The sequence below is a fragment of the Rana temporaria genome, chromosome 12, assembly GCF_905171775.1.
Source record: "Rana temporaria chromosome 12, aRanTem1.1, whole genome shotgun sequence".
Lineage (NCBI taxonomy): Eukaryota > Metazoa > Chordata > Amphibia > Anura > Ranidae > Rana > Rana temporaria.
In genome coordinates this window covers 4,239,668-4,252,788 of record NC_053500.1, presented here as the reverse complement: position 1 = coordinate 4,252,788, position 13,121 = coordinate 4,239,668, and positions in this window count along the sequence as shown.

Genomic DNA, 13,121 nt, shown 5'->3' with positions numbered 1-13,121 from the left:
AAATACTACACTCCCCCTAGCTGCGGAATTTGAATTCCGCCGGGGGATTTACGATCTGCTGGCGCAAGTTTCGAGGTAAGTGCTTTCTGAATACTGCACTAGCCTCTCAAATTTCCGCCGGCGGATCGTAAATCAGATAGATTACGCGGATCTAAAGATCCGCTAATCTATCTGAATCTAGCCCAGTGAGGCACAGTGAGGCATGCAGATGGACACCCTCGGCTTATACTCGAGTCAATACGTTTTCCCATTTTTTTGTGGTAAAATCTGGTGCCTCGGCTTATATTCGGGTCGGCTTATCCTCGAGTATATATCTGGTAATACATTTAAAAAAAAAAATTGATTAGCAGCCTGTCTCAGAAATTGTTATTTTGTATACAATCTTACGCTACATTGTTCTCTTGTTCTGCGAAACATTTTCCAGCAACTGTTACAATGTTTCCAGCTCGTCTCCACCCTTACCTTCACTGCTGGCAGGGAACAAAAAAAAGAAAGTCTGAGAAACCCAATCTACTGTGAAATTCATTTCAGTCCCACACCCTAAAAGGATGAAGAACTTTTTTCTAAACACCGTCGTCGGGAACAGCCCAAGTCACCGAACAAAAAAAAAATCTTTCTTGTCCAGGTATTGATCCTATGCGCCTTGTAAAAAGTCCCCTTTTCCTTGTCCATATGTGCCAAGCACTTAATTCCGCCATATGCAATGTGTAAAATAACAAAGCTGTTGATGTCAGCCTCTCAAATGGCCGGTTTCTGGGATGAATATTTCATCACTTATCGACACAAAATGACATATTGACAAGCAAGCAACATAAGCTTCTGATGTCACCAATATGCCGGTGCAGATTGCAGCCCTCTGCCTTTGACCCTGGCGGGGCGAGCGGGGGGGGTCATCGGTGGAAAGTCAGCCCCCCCCCCATGAGGATTGGTGAGAGATTAGTAAATTCCCCTCTCAGGAAACAGGAGGAAAATGATTATTCTCTCTGAGTAGGCTGCGTATGAATATTTGATGAGTTAAGTAAAGAAAACAGAGGAATATGGAATTCATTTATTAAGGTACATTAGAGGGCTTTAACTAATAGGGGGGCCATTTAACTCCTGTGACGGCTATTGTTATTCCGGGGGTTTAGGAACGCAGCTGGATTCCTAATGCAGGGGCTTGGAAATCGGAGTCTAAATTTATAAGCTGAGCCGCGAACTTCCCGATAAAAGGGAATATCCATTTTGGTGGATGAAAAAAAACAAAAAAAAAACGAGGATTTTCTTCCTCCGGATTTGTACAGCTGCCCTTATTAACCACTTAAGACCCCCGGACCTTTAGGCAGCTAAAGGACCCGGACAGTTTTTGCGATTCGGCACTTTGCGTCGCTTTAACTGACAATTGCGCGGTCGTGCGACGTGGCTCCCAAACAAAATTGTCGTCCTTTTTTTTCCCCACAAATAGAGATTTCTTTTGGTGGTATTTGATCACCTCTGCGGCTTTTATTTTTTGCGCTATAAACAAAAATAGAGCGAGAATTTTGAAAAAAAAACAATATTTTTTACTTTTTGCTATAATAAATATCCCCCAAAAATATACGGAAAAAAAAATTTTCCTCGGTTTAGGCCGATACGTATTGTTCTACCTATTTTTGGTAAAAAAAAATCGCAATAAGCGTTTATCGGTTGGTTTGCGCAAAATTTATAGCGTTTACAAAATAGGGGATCGTTTTATTGCATTTTTATTAATTTTTTTTTTTTTTTTACTACTAATGGCGGCGATCAGCGATTTTTTCCGGTACTGCGACATTATGGCGGACACATCGGACAATTTTGACACATTCTTGGGACCGTTGTAATTTTCACAGCAAAAAATGCATTGTTTACTGTGAAAATGACAATTGCAATTTGGGAGTTAACCACTAGGGGCACTGTAGGGGTTATGTATGACCTCATCTGTGTTTCTAACTGTAGAGGGGTGTGGCTGTAGGTGTTACGTCATTGATTGTGTTCCCCTATAAAAGGGAACACACGATCGTTCACGGCGCCACAGTGAAGAACGGGGAAGCTGTGTTTACATTCAGCTCTCCCCGTTCTTCAGCTCCGGGGACCGATTGCGGGACTCCAGCGGCGATCGGGTCCGTGGGTCCCGGTCACGGAGCTTCTGACCGGGTCGCGCGCGTGCCCGCGACCTACGGCTGGACAATAGCACAGCACGTACCTGTACGCGCTTGTGCCCAGCCATGCCATTCTGCCGACGTATATGTGCAGGAGGCGGTCCTTAAGTGGTTAATAAAAGAAATATTATTTATATAACATAAACCTTTCTTCTGTAGAGCTCTTCTATAGCCTCCCACATTATAAACCCAAACAGTGGACCTAAGCTAGTTGTGCACATCAATTCACAGAATCCCACGAAAGTAAGTACACCCCTCACATTATTGTAAATCTTTTCTTCTATCTTTTCATGCGACAACACTGAAGAAATTACACTTTGCTACAATGTTGTGTAGTGAGTGTACAGCTTGTATAACGGTGTCGATCAAAATAACTCAACACACAGCCATTAATCTCCAAACTGCTGGCAACAAAAGTGAGCACGCCCCTAAGTGAAAATGTCCAAATTGGGCCCAAGTGTCAATATTTTGTGTGGCCGCCATTACTTGTGGCCGCCATTACTTTGTGTGGCCGCCATCCAGCACGGCCTTAACCCTCTTGGGCATGGAGGTCACCAGAGCTTCACAGGTTGTCACTGGATTTACAAAAATGCGAAGGGTTTTCTTACTTTTGTGAGATACTGGGGTAGATTCAAAGAGCAATTGCGCCTGCGTAACCATAGTTACGCAGCGCAATTGCTTACTTGCCCCGGCGTATCAAATGCTCCTGATTCAGGAAACCTCGATACGCCGACTGCAGCCTAAGATATGAATGGCATAAGGCTTCTAATGCCATCGTATCGTAGGCTGCATTCTTACGATGGCCGCTAGGTGGCGTTCCCGTAGTGGTCAGCGTATAGTATGCAAATTGCATACTAACGCCGATTCACAACATTTCGCGAGCCCTGCGTACGCAGTTTACGTCGTTTACGTCCATCGGGTTTCGCGTAAGGCTGCTCCTGCTAATAGCAGGGGCAGCCAATGCTACGTATACCCGTCGTTCCCGCGCCGCGAAGTGAATAGACGCCATTCATGTTCACTTTGAAGCAAATGACGTCCTTGCGACGTCATTTGCCGCAATGCACGTCGGGAAAGTTTCCCGACGGAGCATGCGCCCTACGCTCGGCGCGGGAACGCGCCTAATTTAAATGATTCCCGCCCCCTACGGGATCATTTAAATTGCGCGCGCTTACGCCGGGCATTTTGCCGGAGCGCCCACGCAATTTACGGAGCTACTGCTCCGTGAATCAAGGGTAGCGCAGGTAATTTGCGGAGGCGCAGCGGCAAAACGGTACGCTGCACCTCCGTAAAAACTGTGCAAATCTACCTGAATCTACCCCACTGTGTATATATATATATATATATATATATATAAATGGCTATGCTTGAGATACAAGTTAGCCTACTCCAATGGCGGAGACGTAAACTCAAGCCATTGTGACCAGATAGCATCTTCTTTGAGTTTCTTAATATATTGCTATTTCAAAGACATTCTTATTGTAAATAGAAAAAAAAAAACAACAACGCGTCTCATTTCTCCTTTTTATTTCTGATGGGGATGGGAAAGTCGGGAGAGGACAATTGACTTTGCTTATTTTGAGAAACTCGGCTCCCCTCGGGGTGCGGAGTGCAAGAAGCGAGCTCAGCCTGGCCTGGCCTGCCCTTTGTACGGGGGGGGGGGGGGGCCACAACTGTGAAGAAAATAAATATGTCTTGTAGAAGGCTTATTTATTTTGTTCCCAAGTAATAATAACAAGTCAAAAACTAAACAAGAGATAAAAAGAAATAAAAAAAATATAATTTTTTCTCCATTTAAAAGGAAACAGAGGACATTTTTTGTAAGCAGTGCCGGGCCGGCTACAAGGCCTAACCAAGGCTCAGCAGATGCACCACCGCAGTGAGTATTTGGTGAAAGTCACATTCACTGTTTATTAAATGTGCACCTTTATGTCTATTCTGTAGTTTATTTATTTATTTAAAAAAAATATATATATATTTTTTTACAAAATTCCTGCCATGTTACAAGTATCACTATAATAACCCAAAAGCTCCGCCTTTTTTTTTTCCTTTTTTTTCTCAGTATTTTTAACCCTAATGTCTAAGCACAATTTTGCAACTTTGACGTGGCTCTCAGTGTCCTCCTCCGGGTCCCGATCCATTTTATCCTCCGGGTCCCTATCTGTGTCATTCTTTGGGTCCCCCTGCATCCTTCCCAGCTCCTCCTCCGGCCCCTCCATGTCCTCCTCCGGTTCCTCCATGTCCTCCTTCGGTCCCCCCATGTCCTCCTCTGGTTCCCCCTGCGTCCTTCCTGGATCCTCCTCTGCCCCCCTCCATGTCCTCTTCCAGGCCCTCCATGTCCTCCTTCGGTCCCCCGATGTCCTCCTCTGGGTCCCCCTGCATCCTTCCCGGATCCTCCTCCGCCCCCCTCCATGTCCTCTTCCAGGCCCTCCATGTCCTCCTTCGGTCCCCCGATGTCCTCCTCTGGGTCCCCCTGCATCCTTCCCGGATCCTCCACCGCCCCCCTCCATGTCCTCTTCCAGGCCCTCCATGTCTTCCTTCGGTCCCCCCATGTCCTCCTCTGGGTCCCCCTGCGTCCTTCCCGGATCCTCCTCCGCCCCCCTCCATGTCCTCTTCCAGACCCTCCATGTCCTCCTTCCGTCCCCCGATGTCCTCCTCTGGGTCCCCTTGCGCCCTTCCCAACTTCTCCTCCGGTCCCCCCCTATCCTCTTCCGGTCCCTCCATGTCCTCCTTTGGTCCCCCCATGTCTTCCTCTGGTCTCTCAATGTTCTCCTTCGGTCCCCCCATGTCCTCCTCTGGGTCCCCCTGCGTCCTTCCCGGATCCTCCCCCCCCCCCCTCCATGTCCTCTTCCAGACCCTCCATGTCCTCCTTCCGTCCCCCGATGTCCTCCTCTGGGTCCCCTTGCGCCCTTCCCAACTTCTCCTCCGGTCCCCCCCTATCCTCTTCCGGTCCCTCCATGTCCTCCTTTGGTCCCCCCATGTCTTCCTCTGGTCTCTCAATGTTCTCCTTCGGTCCCCCCATGTCCTCCTCTGGGTCCCCCTGCGTCCTTCCCGGATCCTCCTCCGCCCCCCTCCATGTCCTCTTCCAGACCCTCCATGTCCTCCTTCCGTCCCCCGATGTCCTCCTCTGGGTCCCCTTGCGCCCTTCCCAACTTCTCCTCCGGTCCCCCCCTATCCTCTTCCGGTCCCTCCATGTCCTCCTTTGGTCCCCCCATGTCTTCCTCTGGGGCCTCCTGCGTCCTTCCCGGCTCCTCCTCCGTTCCCCCCCCCCCCCCCTATCCTCCTCTGGTCTCTCCATGTTCTCCTCCGGTCCCCCCCTATCCTCCTCTGGTCTCTCAATGTTCTCCTTCGGTCCCCCCATGTCTTCCTCTGGGGCCTCCTGCGTCCTTCCCGACTCCTCCTCCGGTCCCCCCAATGTCCTCCGGTCCCTCCATGTCCTCCTTCGGTCCCCCCATATCCTCCTCTGGGTCCCCCTGTGTCCTTACACTGACACGTCCACCCCCCCCCCCCCACAAAGAAAATAAAGCACTGTAAAAAAATGTAATCAAAATATAAAATTGTAATAAAAAAAATATTTTAAAGTAAAATTGTAAAAAAAAAAAAAAAAAAACACTGACACGTCAAAAAATCAAAATATAAAGTTGTAAGAAAATAATAAAGGGGCGAAAAAAATTGTAATAAATATTTTGAAGTTAAAAAAAAAACACTGAAACATCCACCCCCCCCCCTACTGACACATGTGCCACTGTCACATGACATAAAAAAATAGTATTGTTAATCGGTATCGGCGAGTACTTGAAAAAAAAAGTATCGGTACTTGTACTCGGTCTTAAAAAAGTGGTATCGGGACAACCCTAAAATAAATAATAATTGTAATTGGGTTCTCCTTAAATATCTCAGTATCATAATATTGATACAGTTCATAGTAGAAGTGCTTTGAAGTTGGGGAGTTGCTGTGAAGCGTTCCGTGCGACTGCGACGGTAGGTGACCTGCGCTCATTTATCCGACGCTGACTGCAAGGACAGACCTTCTGAACAGCAGAATGAAATAACCTTTGCAGACGCATCTTTATTACTTCAATTTCGGTAGCACTAAAAGTCATTTCATTTCCTTTCTTAGTTTGGTAGTGCAATAGGTCACACAGCCCAGAGATCGGGGAAGAGAGGAGAGACATTTATATTTTCACTAGAGTGTATACAGAAATGAACTTTGATGTAAGGGAGTGGAACTATGGATAATGCATTTTCTCCTTGTCCCCGGTATAATCGCCCATCTATAATCTATTAATGTGTACAGTGTAATGTATCTCCCTGCTACCCTTCCCAGACCGCAGGGGTCATGTGACAGATCATTCATTATCCATATCTATCTATCTATCTATCTATCTATCTATCTATCTATCTATCTATCTATCTCTCTATCTATCTATCTATCTATCTATCTATCTATCTATCTATCTATCTATCTATCTATCTATCTATCTATCTCTCTCTCTATCTATCTATCTATCTATCTATCTATCTATCTATCTATCTATCTCTCTCTCTCTATCTATCTATCTATCTATCTATCTATCTATCTATCTATCTATCTCTCTCTCTCTCTCTCTATCTCTCTCTCTCTATCTATCTATCTATCTATCTATCTATCTATCTATCTATCTATCTATCTATCTCTCTATCTATCTATCTATCTATCTATCTATCTATCTATCTATCTATCTCTCTCTCTCTCTCTCTCTATCTATCTATCTATCTATCTATCTATCTATCTATCTCTCTCTCTCTATCTATCTATCTATCTATCTATCTATCTATCTCTCTCTCTCTCTCTATCTATCTATCTATCTCTCTCTCTATCTATCTATCTATCTATCTATCTCTCTATCTATCTATCTATCTATCTCATATCTATCTATCTATCCTATCTATCTATCTATCTATCTATCTATCTATCTATCTCTCTATCTCTCTATCTATCTATCTATCTATCTATCTATCTATCTCATATCTATCTATCTATCTATCTATCTATCTATCTATCTATCTATCTATCTATCTCTCTATCTATCTATCTATCTATCTCATATCTATCTATCTATCTATCTATCTCTCTATCTATCTATCTATCTATCTCATATCTATCTATCTATCTATCTATCTATCTATCTATCTATCTATCTATCTATCTATCTATCTATCTATCTATCTATCTATCTATCTCTCTATCTATCATTTGTGTTATAAATATTGCTGTTCTGCTCAGTCACACATTATAATAATTGTTATTTATTGTATATAGCTCTGCTACCGTATTTATCAGCGTATACCGCGCACTTTTTTGCCCTGAAAATCAGGGCAAAATCGTGGGTGTGCGATATACGCCGATACCCGCTTTCCCACGCCAAGTTTGAATACTGCGCCGGCATATACCGAGCGCAGTACACTCGTGTATAGTCGGGCAGGCTCGGCTCCTCTCACGTCCTGTACGTCCAGGACGTGAGCGCGAGAGGAGCCGAGCCTGCCCGACTATACACGTGTGTACTGCGCTCGGTATATGCCGGCGCAGTATTCAAACTCGGCGCGGGAAAGCGGGGATCGAGCGGGAAGGACGCCGGACCCAACGAAGAGGACACCTGAAGCCGCTGACGGACGCCGGACCCGACGAGGCCGCCAATGGACGCCGCGCAAGACACCAAAACTGTAAGTACAAAAATCTTTTTTCCACAGGAATGCGGGTCCACTTTAGGGGTGTGCTCTATACGCCGGAGCGCGCAATACCCCGATAAATACGGGTATACTGCAATGTGATTAATGTACAGGATTTGGGATTTTAAGAGTGCTAAATACAAAAATTCACTCAGAAGGGAATATAAAAAAAAAGAATAGAAAAGTATTTATTGATAACAACATTTTAAAAGTAATGGATACAGTTCATTCAAAGTCATGGGTATACACTGTGAGGGGGTTAGCCCGACAGCGGGTGTGTGTGACCCCCTGTACGGGTCCAGAACACAAAAACAATTAGGAGCGGTAGGAGGAAAACAAAAAGTTGCGTTTTTTTATTTGAACTATATACAAAAATAAATGTGACGGAAACAAAAGAAACACAAAAATAAACCCTGGTCACATGACCGCTCACTAAACACATCGGTGTCCCTATCTAACACCTGGGTACAGCCTAGTGTCAAAAAGACACAAGTCCATCTAGTTCAACCACAGTCAACACTATTATTATTATTAGAGTGTAAGCTCCTCTGGTGCAGAGACTGATGTGACTGGCTCAGTGTTCTCTGTACAGCACTGCGGTATATGTCAGAGCTATATACATGTATAATGTTCCCCCACAGTCACACACTATTATTATTATTATACATTTATATAGCTCTGACATATACTGCAGTGCTGTACAGAGAACACTGAGCCAGTCACATCAGTCTCTGTACCAGAGGAGCTTACACTCTAATGTCCCCTCCCCCAGTCACACATTATTAATATACATTTATATAGCTCTGACATATACCGCAGTGCTGTACAGAGAACAAATGTCTTAATAATCATTGGAAAGTATTCACATTTTGCTTCTTGCCCTGGGAGGTTTATCTGTATAAGACAGTCTCATGCCTCATACACACAATCGGAATTTCCCATGGAAAAAGTCAGACGGAATTTTTTGATCGGATATTCCGACCGTGTGTATGCCCCGCTCAGAAACAATTTGACGCATGCTCGGAAGCATTGAACTTAATTCTTCTAGGCTCGTTGTAGTGTTGTACGTCAACGCGTTTTTGATGGTCGTAAATTTGGTGCGTCCGTGTGTATGCAAGACAGCTTGAACAGAATTCCGTCGGAAAAAACCCGCCGGAGTTGACTCCGACGGAAACTGCGATCGTGTGTACAGGGAATCAGTGGGGTGGATTCAGTAAGCAATTGCGTCTGCGTATCCATAGTTACGCAGCGCAATTGCTTAGTTGCGCCGGCGTAACGACTTTTCTGTATTCAGAAAGCTTGTTACGCCGACTGCAGCCTAATATATGACTGGCATAAGGCTCTTATGCCGTCGAATCGTAGGCTGCATTCTTACAATGGCTGCTAGGTGGCGTTCCCGTAGTGGTCAGCGTAGAGTATGCAAATTGCATACTCACGCCGATTCACAACCCTATGTGCGCCCTGCGTACGCATTGTACGTCGTTTGCGTTCGTCGGGTTACGCGTAAGGCTGCTCCTGCTATTAGCAGGCGCAGCCAATGCTAAGTATACCCGCCGTTCCCGCGTCGCGATGTTTGAAAATGACGTTGTTTGCGTAAATGAATCGTGAATGGCGCCGGACGCCATTTACGGTCACGTTAAAGCAAATGACGTCCTTGCGACGTCATTTGCCGCAATGCACATCAGGAAAGTTTCCCGAAGGAGCATGCGCACTACGTTCGGCACGGGAGCGCGCCTAATTTAAATGATCCACGCCCCCTACGGGATCATTTAAATTACGCGCGCTTACGCCGGCCATTTTTACGGAGCGCCCGCGCAAATTACGGAGCTACTGCTTCGTGAATGAAGCGTAGCGCACGTGATTTACGGAGGCGTAGCGTTAAAACGGTACGCTGCGCCTCCGTAAGAGGGCGCAAATCTACCTGAATCTAGGCCAGTATGTCTGTGTCTACAGTTCCCCTCGTGGCTGCATACAAGTTCTGAGCATTCCCCATGGTTCTCCAAGGTCCTGTACTGTCATGAAGTAACAATGTATGCAGTAAGTGTTTCCACAATGTAACAATTTGTTATCCTGCATCGTCTGAGCAGAAAAAAACTCCAATCATGGGAGGGAAATAGCCCCCCGGACAAGGAGCGGACCCTCTGCATACAGCTGTCTTTTCATGTCACACGTTTGACCTTTTCCTCTCTCGGAGGAAGGTAAAAATGAGCGCACTTCTGCTCACGATGAACCTATGGCGGATGAGAACGACTAAACTGGAAGGGTTTAGTGGCGTCAATGCATTATAGATGAGGTTCCCAGCACAGCTCCAGCTCGTCATCCATTATTCAGCAGGAGATTCATTAGGGGGAGATTTCATTATAGGATAATTTAATTAAACGAGGGGCCAAAGCGAGTGTGCGCAGGAATCTCCCTCCTCACCGCCATTATTAATTAGCGGGAGAGGGGCCGCCCATGGTAATGGAATGGAGCCAATCATTTATTTATGGGGCGGTTAAGTGCTAATGACCGGTTTCATTAGCCGTTGCCCTCAGCCGGGCAGGTTAACCGCTAACAGGATGGTTAAACAGGCAATCTATGTGCATTGTTACATATATATAGATAGAGATATATATATATATATATATATATATATATATATATATATATATATATATATATATAGATATAGATATAGATATATAGATATAGATATAGATATCTATCTGTATATATATATATCTCTATCTATCTGTATATATATATCTCTATATCTAGAAATAGATATTTATCTATATACCGTATATACTCGAGTATAAGCCGAGTTTTTCAGCACTTTTTTTGTGTGCTGAAAATGCCCCCCTCGGCTTATACTAGAGTCACCATTTTGCGCCTGATCTCCCAGACTTTGGGGACCCGGTACACCCCAAACTTAGCACACATATAGCCCCTCTCTTCCTCTACAAGTGTGCAAAGTTTGTTGTCAAAGGGACCTAAGGCCAGGGAGCACCGATTTTTCAATTCCGGGCACCCCTTCCATAGACTCCAATGTTAAACGGTCATTTCTCTGGTGAATTTGGGGACCCGGTACCGGCCGGTCGTAGGTCCCCTGTTGTCATGTTAAATGTCAGTCTAGGCATAGACACAATGAGGCATGGGCACAGTGAGGCATAGGCATAAATCAAAGACTAATCAACACAAAGGGCACAGTACAGGGAGGTAAGGGGGGGGGCACAATACTGGGATCAGGAGGGCACAGTACAGGGAGGTAAGGGGGGGGGCACAATACTGGGATCAGGAGGGCACAGTACAGGGAGGTAAGGGGGGGGCACAATACTGGGATCAGGAGGGCACAGTACAGGGAGGTAAGGGGGGGGGGGGGCACAATACTGGGATCAGGAGGGCACAGCCGTCTTGGGACAGCTTAGAAAAAAGCGTGACTGGCCCGGCAAATCTGGGGCAGTTGGCAAGTATGATGCAATGCAAGACAATAATGGGGCCCCCCAGCCTAAATAAATAAAATATGCAGTATATATTTTAGATTGTAAGCTCTAATGATTAGGACCCTCTGATTCCTCCTGTACTGAATTGTGTTGTAACTGTACTGTCTGTCCTCATGTTGTAAAGCACTGTGCAAGCTGTTGGCACTTTATAAATCCTGTATAATAATGATATTAATATATAAATCCTGTATTATAATAATAATAATATATAAATCCTGTATAATAATAATATAAATCCTGTATAATAATACTTACAATAATAATAATAATAATAATAATAATAATAATATATAAATCCTGTATTATAATAATAATAATAATAATAATAATAATAATAATAATAATAATAATAATAATAATAATAGTAATAATAATAATAATATATAAATCATGTATTATAATATTAATAATAAAAATTCTGTATTATAATAATAATAATAATAATAATAATAATAATAATATAAATCCTGTATAATAATATATAAATCCTGTATTATAATAATAATAATAGAATAAATTCTGTATAATAATAATAATAATAATAATAATAATAATAATAATATATAAATACTGTATAATAATAATAATAATAATAATGATAATAATATATAAATCATGTATTACAATAATAATAATAATAATAATAATAATAATAATAATAATAATATAAATCCTGTATTATAATAATAATAATAATAATAATAATAATAATAATAATAATAATATATAAATACTGTATAATAATAATAATAATAATAATAATAATAATAGTAGAAGAATAAATCCTGTATTATAATAATAATAATAATAATAATAATAATAATTTATAAATCCTGTATAATAATAATAATAATATTAATAATACTAATATAAATGTAGCATTACAGTGTATTCTGCTACAATGTATCAAGAATAAAGCCCACACTGACATGGAAGAGCTCCACCTACTGGCTGCATCTTATATCTGGCTGCTGAATAGGAGGGCAGATAAGTATTTGCTGATGCTGCTGTCACTTCACATTCATACAGTGTAATCAAACTGCATTTCCCCCAGTAAAATTAATTCTTTATCTTTGTATTTGTTCACACTCTCTGATAGATTTCCCCTATTTTTCCCTTTTGCATGTCACAAAAATCCAAATTTTCTGGTAGCTTTCTGTCCTGATTTGTTCTTTCATAGATTGCAGACACAGGTTTTCACCCCTAACCTTTCTCAGTCTCTGACCATTAAATGATGCCCCCCCCCCCCCTACCCTTCTGTAGCCTGGAAAAGTTTCTGTTCCTTTCAAATGCAATTAAACTTTTGATACAAAAAGTCAAATAAATTTGATCGGTGCTGTTGTTGAAAATCCCATTCAGTTACAGTCTGACCTCTAATTCAATCAAAAGACTAATAAGAAAATCAAATTAAAAGATATCTGGAAATAAGTAACTGAATTTTTGGAACAGCTAATTTTTTTTTTTTTAATAACAGAAAGTAGGAATAACTGATATTCTAATCAACAACGTAAAAGAAAAGATAGACGGGGCTCTAAATATGACCAAAATGTAACTATCACAGATTGTGCTACAATGGGGTCAGAAAACATGATAATGTTATGTTAGTGAAAATGTTAAAAAGGCTTTTTTTTTTTTAAATAAACAAACATGTTATACTTACCTGCTCTGTGCCCCAATCCTCCTCTTCTCGGGTCCTTTGCTGGCTCTCTTGGCCCCTCCCTCCTGCCGAGTGCCCCCTAGAACAAGCAGCTTACAATGGGGACACCCAAGCAGGTTT